We start from the raw sequence: 7,205 nt of genomic DNA on the forward strand, positions 1-7,205 counted from the left end.
TGCAGAAAGGATCTGTATTTCCTCCTGAAGTGACAAATGATAAAAAGCTACCTGTCTACAATTTGGTTCAATATGCAAATAGGGAATTTCAGACTCTGAGATTCAGTATAGGGGCACTAATCTGTGGAGTTCTTGGTGTTCTCTGAGCTTGGTTGTTTCTTGTAGTTATATCATTACCAACAGGCAACCTCATCAGTGCTGGAAGGGAATGGGGCTTGCTTTCTATTTATATACAAGTGGTTTTCCCTGTCAGTGTTGGTGGGTGTTTGAATTAGTGTACTTGGGCAAGGCACTAATCTTATCAATTAACTTTTAAATACCAGAACCTTGATAGACATAAACACATGGTCCTGCTTCATTTACTTAGATAGGAGGGATTTTTTCCTGGAGAGGCTGAGCCACTCATACAGTAGGATGAAGAGTGTGTTGCATTAAACCAGCTTAAAATTCTATAGAATGTGGCTTGTTAGGACAGGAAGGAACTATTTTCTGCAGGATAGGAAGCAAGGAAAACCAGATGACTTTGGTGTCTTTATGTGCCATTGCGTCCCAACTGATCAGAGATCAGCACTGTTCTATGAACTGCCATCACATACGGCAAAGCTCCTGTATGATCAAAGCTCCTGTATGACTGTATAACCCAAAGCTACTGATGCATGTCAGATGCATCAAAAGGATATATGGATATGTGTGTGTGTGTGTGTGTGTGTGTGTGTGTGTGTGTTGCATTTGTGCTGATAAATAAATAAAGGGAGACTAGTATAGATCTATTTCAGGCTATTTAGCTCTCATCAGCTAGCCATACCCTTATTGAGAATCGAAATATATATATATATCCTGCTTTATTAATAATTCTTGTAGGCAATTGCTTTTGTGGAGGAAGACAATACATTTTATTAAATCCACAGAGGCGGTTTTGTTTTAATGAGAATTGCTGAAGGAAAGCTACCATCAGCATTCCACATTGTAGGAAAGAAAATAATTCTTCTTCAACAGCACCCACCCAAGGTTTTCATGCAAGAGCAATTGCCATGGCTGCATCTCACCTATGACAGCAATCTTGTACTAAAAATGGTGTATTTTCTATAGAAGATATTCAAATGTGATCTCAAAAAATTGGGATATTATGGAGAAATCATTATGTGTGTCACAGTAATTGACAGGACTACTGTGTATAGCATGTAATTGGCTGGCAGATAGCTAAGGCAACTGAGATACTCATGTATTGCAAGTTGTATTCCCCACTTTTCTAGTCTGGTCTATTTATTCTGAATTCTAAGACCCCAAAGTGTGTGTCTACTTTAAATAAACACAAAGAACATCTATATATTTCAGCTAATTTCTTTAATAAGGAGACGCATATCATTACAAAATAACAGGTTGACAATAAAGACAGAAACAGTCCACATGAGGATAGGGAAGGGACCATTAAAAGCAGCTTCCTGCAGGCTTAGGGGAGTTGAATCACATTGCACCTGAAGTGAGAAGATAACTGGAGATGAAGACTCCAGTAAATTTAGTCAGTTTGGGAAGCTTCTACATCACAGAGGAAATATGGCTGGAATGGGAAGGAGCTGAGGCCCCACCCTACACCTGAGTATCAGATGTCTGAAGCCTTTTGTAACCTAGCCTGTGGTGGGTCATCATGATTATCTCTTCATACAGCTGCTCTATTTGGAAGTTGGGGTGCCATCATCTCCCTCTGCAGTTATGCCTTTAATAACAGCCTCAAATGCTATTAGGTGGTCAAATAAAGATATGCTGATCTCTGTTCATAAATATAGTGCTAAGGCAGTGGTGGGTTTCAAAATTTTTGGAACCTCTTCTGTAGGTGTGGCCTGCTTTCCGGGTCCACTGGTGGAACCTCTTCTAACCGGTTCGGTAGATTTGAACCAGTAGAAACCCACCTCTGTGCTAAGGGCACAAAAGCACCTGGCATTTTCAAGCAGGTGGGGGAAATCTCAGGTAGCACTGCATTTTTTCTTCCTGAGCCATTTACAATACTTCTGCACTGCTGCCATCACTGCTTAGATTTCTATAGTTCAAGTAGCATACGAGGAGTAGGTCAGCAGTCCCTGTTGACCAAATATGCTGCCTTAATCAAAACTGCCCTTGAGAATCTCGGGGACTTTATTAATACTGCACCACTTTTAACCCTAGCCTGTTTTTTCTCAGGATTGAGTCCTTGGTCCTCTTATCTATAAACAACCAATTATAAAATCACAGGAAGTAGAGGCCTCTTTGCCACACAGTCCTTTAAACACAGAAATGATTTTACTTAAATTATGCTAGGTAGCCATTCTGAAAATTCTAGCTTAAAAAGTGCTACCTTCATCATTTAATTCTTGACCTGCTAACCAATCTTTCCTCAATTTGAAGCAGTGCAATACATAATCATTTGCACTAAAGTGCAAAGTCCATGTACACAGAACATGGCTGCATCAGTTGTTTGTCTCTTAACCACTAAGAATTATGGTTTTGCATCTTACTGGAAAAGGCAGTCACTATTTTAGGCAGAAAGGCTGTGAAACCTTTGAAAATAATTTGTTTACAGTTCACTATAATGAACTGATACCTTAAAGCAGTAGTATCTTTGTCTCAGTATTCCAACAGAGACATGAAAAAGAGGAGGCTGCTTAGTAGAGAATTGCAGCAGTGATGTGAGATTGGAAGTATTTCTTCCAAATAATTTTGAAAGCATGTGTTTTATACTCTGTTGCCAGTCATAAAGTGACAATCAAACTGCTAGTATTTGCCAAATAGCTCTATTTTTTTTTTCAAGCTAAAAGGAAAGGGCTCCTATGTCAGTTATTACTTTTCTATTCTGGAAAAGTGTCCAGCATTTAAACTTCCCCCACATGCCAGAGCAACCCTGTGAGAAATTCAAATGGTGGTCAGCCTCCCAGGTATAGCCACTGCTATCATAATAATTCTTGCCAAGAGGAACTGCCAAAATAGGTTATAGGCACTGAGAGACCTGCCAGGTCCCAGTTCCCAAGTCTGCCACCAGAGCCCCTAAACACAGGCTAAGAAAAGGCTTCAGACCAATGCCATTCATAGCCTAACAAGGTCAGACCCCCAGGCAGGGCCTCAGCCTCAAGCCAGCCTTATCACTCATCAGTGACCCAAGTGGTTAAAATAACAGTTGGACAGCAAGACAGACAAAGAAAGCAGGGATAGGGAAGCAGGGAGAGCAAGGATCACTTGTTAGCCAATCCCCGATTCAGGATCCTGGCAGCCCGTGATCTAATATGGCTTCTAAAATTTGCTTCAACAGTAGAGGCTTCAACACCACACAGAACATTGAAGCTGCAATGTTGTGGCTATCTGAACATAGTAAAAATGCCACCAGTTTTGCCAATATTAATTATACAAGACACTGATGAAACTTACTGCCATATCTTATCCCACCCCTCCCTGCTTTCACCGAGTATATATTTTAATGGATCAAACATGCTTTGTTGCTTTTTTTTGTTTTAAAAAATTATTACTTTTTATTGAAAATAAATGTATGTTGTTACGACCATTCTCTCTGATTTTTTTTTTACAATCCCCCTCTATTGATTAGGTAAAATAAATTCATTCACACCACATTTTAAAAATAATTCTGTAGCCTGGCTGTGTTTCTAGAAAACAGTGATAATCCACATATTGTACGAGTTCTGCTTTTGCATGCTTTTACTTAAATACTGTGCTAGTTGTCATGCATCATTTATAAGAAGGTTGTATTTATGTTAACATTAGATCTCTATAATCGTTTATACAGAAGTACACACAAATGATGGAATTTGAATGAGGAGTAGATGGCTTAATTGATTCGTTTTCTCAATCCTTTTATACAGAAAAGGAACTCAACAAAATATATTATACTGATTGTTAAACCATTTTAAACCATAGAAATAGAAGCTGTAATTCAATAAAAGGGTATGTTCCGATTTATTAGTACTAATATTTCCAGTACTCTGCTTTCAGATAGGGCACCCTGGGTGGTTAGCATAAGGAACCAAAGCAGGTTTGCATTATGAAGTTGCCATTTTGTCATATGAACCATTAAAAATTAAGATATTCAAATGTTTATTCTAAGCTAGTGAGAGTACAGCATCCTTCTTGCACCTTACAGTATAATCTTTCCATTATTCAGCTAGATTCAATCAAACTGGCTGGCTATACTTTTTAACATGAATTGCTACGTGCATCCAATATATAATCAATGAGCCAAAACTATCAGAGCCATTGCTTTCAGCACTTTTTTTGTCTTTCTTTTGGCAGTTTCTGTGTAGAAGTAACAATGCAGAAATATCAATCAAATGTAAAGTAACAATATAAATAGAAGCACTATCCTGGGATATAAGCACCAATGCAGTTAAACAGTTCAGGTAGCCATCTGTTTTGTAGTGTAAATGAAGGAGTGATTTATAATGGATACAGCTTATAAATACAAACTATCAAGCCAGAAAGGGATATTAAGTTTGAGGACTCTATAAAAAGTGTTCATTTCAGGTCAGGTCAAAGTTACATATCAACACATTTAAATGGCACATGTTTGCTAGCACTGGAATTAACACACCTGCCTTTAAATAATGACCTCTTGAAAAGCATCTTAAGAAATGAATGAATGCCAGAAAGATGAGGATGGGGATATTTTTGCAACTCAGAGGAAACGTTACACTCATACAATGGAGGATGCAAAACTAGAACTGATCCCACATTCTGTAGCTGTGGAAAGGATTCTGCAGTCCAACTGTTGATTAGAAAGGAAAGACAAAAGGACTATTGTCTCTGGAGACAATATTTTTAGTTCATTAAACTTAAACTTGGCAACTTGAAGATGTGTGGACTTCCACTGCCAGAATTTTTTGAGTGGAAGTCCATGCATCTTCAAGTTGCCAAGTTTGAGAATCACTATTCTAATTGATCACAGCAAAATAAGATTTGTCCATCAGACCTATCCAAACTATAGCATCTCTAGGGGCACTGCTTCCATCCCCCAGTCTCATACACAGCAGTTTTAAAAAGATGATGGCTAATTTTAATTCTGCTTACCCTGAAAAAAACCCCAAAAATAATATGATCAGCAAAATTACTTTTCCTTCTTCCAGCTAACCTTAAACATGATATGACAATTCCCTCAATGGTTATTATCTCACCAGGAAAGAGACCTTACTTGCCAAACTTTGCTTTAGTGGAAAGTGTTCATTCTTTCTCATTAGAACAGTTTCACCTTAGAGTAGTTCTGTTCTCAAGATGCAGGTCTAAAATTTAAAAACCGAAACTCATGTTTGATTTCAGAACTCCACTAGTATGCATTAATGATGCTTGAAATCGTCTATCCTTGCCAGCTGGCAGTATTTAAAGCTAAGAGGCACAATAAAGGAAATGGGAACAGGTTTCACTTACCCCTTTTCTTTGTAGAACACGCTTGCATCAAACATATTTGCACAGAAAAGTTCCATTAAGTCTATTTTTTCTGATTAAGCATATAAACAATTACATAAGCTTCTCAGAGCGAGTGTTGAACAATTTCAATACTCCCTTTGTGTAGTTAGGGCCAAAGTTCCAAGCTGATAGCTCACTTATGCACCCAGTGAACCAAGGTAAAATTACAGCCACTTAGATGTAATTTAAACAGAAAGGGGATTTGGGGAAAGCATACAGAAAGCTTTCAACTATCTTCTTTCTTTGCTTGGATATACCAAGGCAGCTTATTTTGAAGCATTTAAGCAGGTGATAATGTTTTTCCCTCCTCACTAGTTGTAGAGTAAGTTAATCAGGTGAAAATGGGTAGAAAAGAATACAAATGCCTACAATATATTGATTGAAATGCTTTAAGAACTAGAATCAACTATCTTAACTCAAATTGTATATTTCTCAACTGTATCAATCTGTCTATCCTTTGCATTAATTCTTATCTTTTGAAAGAAAGAGATCTCACACAAGAAACTCAAAATCCTTCTGGCTTCACTTTCAGGCATGGGTTCTTAGTTTGATTTGTACAAGTGGAACAAGCCAGCCTTTGATTACTTTGGTCCTTATTTGCAGTCTAAATGATGCAGCAATGATAAAGATGACTTCACTCCTAATTGGAAAGGTTTTTTTTTAATATTCTAACCTAAGAGGGGTTGAGAAACAAACTATTCTTTGAATATATAGCACTGCCTCAGTGAAGAACCAGAATGGAATGCTTTTGTATTATCACCACTGCTTTTTGTTAGGCCCTTACAGGGAACAAAAACTAGCACAGACAAAGCAACCCTTGAAGGCAATGCTGGCAGATGGTTTAAAGTTATAATTTAGGACCAGATGCAAGACAAATAGGTACCGTCGGGGAAAAAAACTGCTGAATATACAGGAACCTTAGATTTCCTGTTTCTTGCTCCTCTGAAAACTGTCTGATTTAAAAATCTGTTCCTATTGCATCTATACTTACACAACTACTAGTCAGATACAGGTCTGAGCTCTGCTCACTCAGCTTCTTAACTGGAAACCATTCTTTTACTTCTATCAACCCCCAATCAGATATTCCCCAGTGGACATTCCAGACAAAAGCAATTCTGTGGTCACTGATAGCAAAACTACGCTCTCAAACTTTTCCAGATTCAAGGCTTTGATATTTCACCCTCTTTTCATTAACTCTAATTCAATATTTAGCTCTAAAAGCTTTTATTTGAAAAACTTACTTCCTAGCCCCCATTTAACCTCCTTCCACTACCATCAGTCTGAAAATGTATCTGTATCGGGCACTACATAAAAACAGGGGCAGGGTTTTGTTTTTTTTTCAGAGATCAGTGCAAGCACTAGGTAACAAAGATAATATGGCTTGACTTTCTGGGATTAGCAAAAAAAATAATGAATGGTTTGGCAGCCAGACAAGAGAAGAAGGCCCTGCTGTTTTGATAAATCTTTGGTTCTTTTGGTTGGAATGGATTCACTTTCCCACTAATTTCTGGCTTTGCTCCCTAATTAAATGTGACTGGGGGTGGGTGGGGGATGTCTCCAACCGATGGTACTTATTTTTTAAAAAATTAACTTCCTTAAGATACTTATTGCACTGTGCTGGCACTAGTTGGACTTCCTGCTGTTTCTAACCCATCACCTATCTAAAAGTTCCTGCTCTTCAGCATTAGAAAAACACACAGTCCTCCGTCTCAAGCATTTTCTTCACATCCTTTAAGTTCCAAATTCGTAAAAAATAAACATTTTCTACC

The sequence above is a fragment of the Thamnophis elegans genome, chromosome 5 (genome assembly GCF_009769535.1).
Source record: "Thamnophis elegans isolate rThaEle1 chromosome 5, rThaEle1.pri, whole genome shotgun sequence".
NCBI lineage: Eukaryota > Metazoa > Chordata > Lepidosauria > Squamata > Colubridae > Thamnophis > Thamnophis elegans.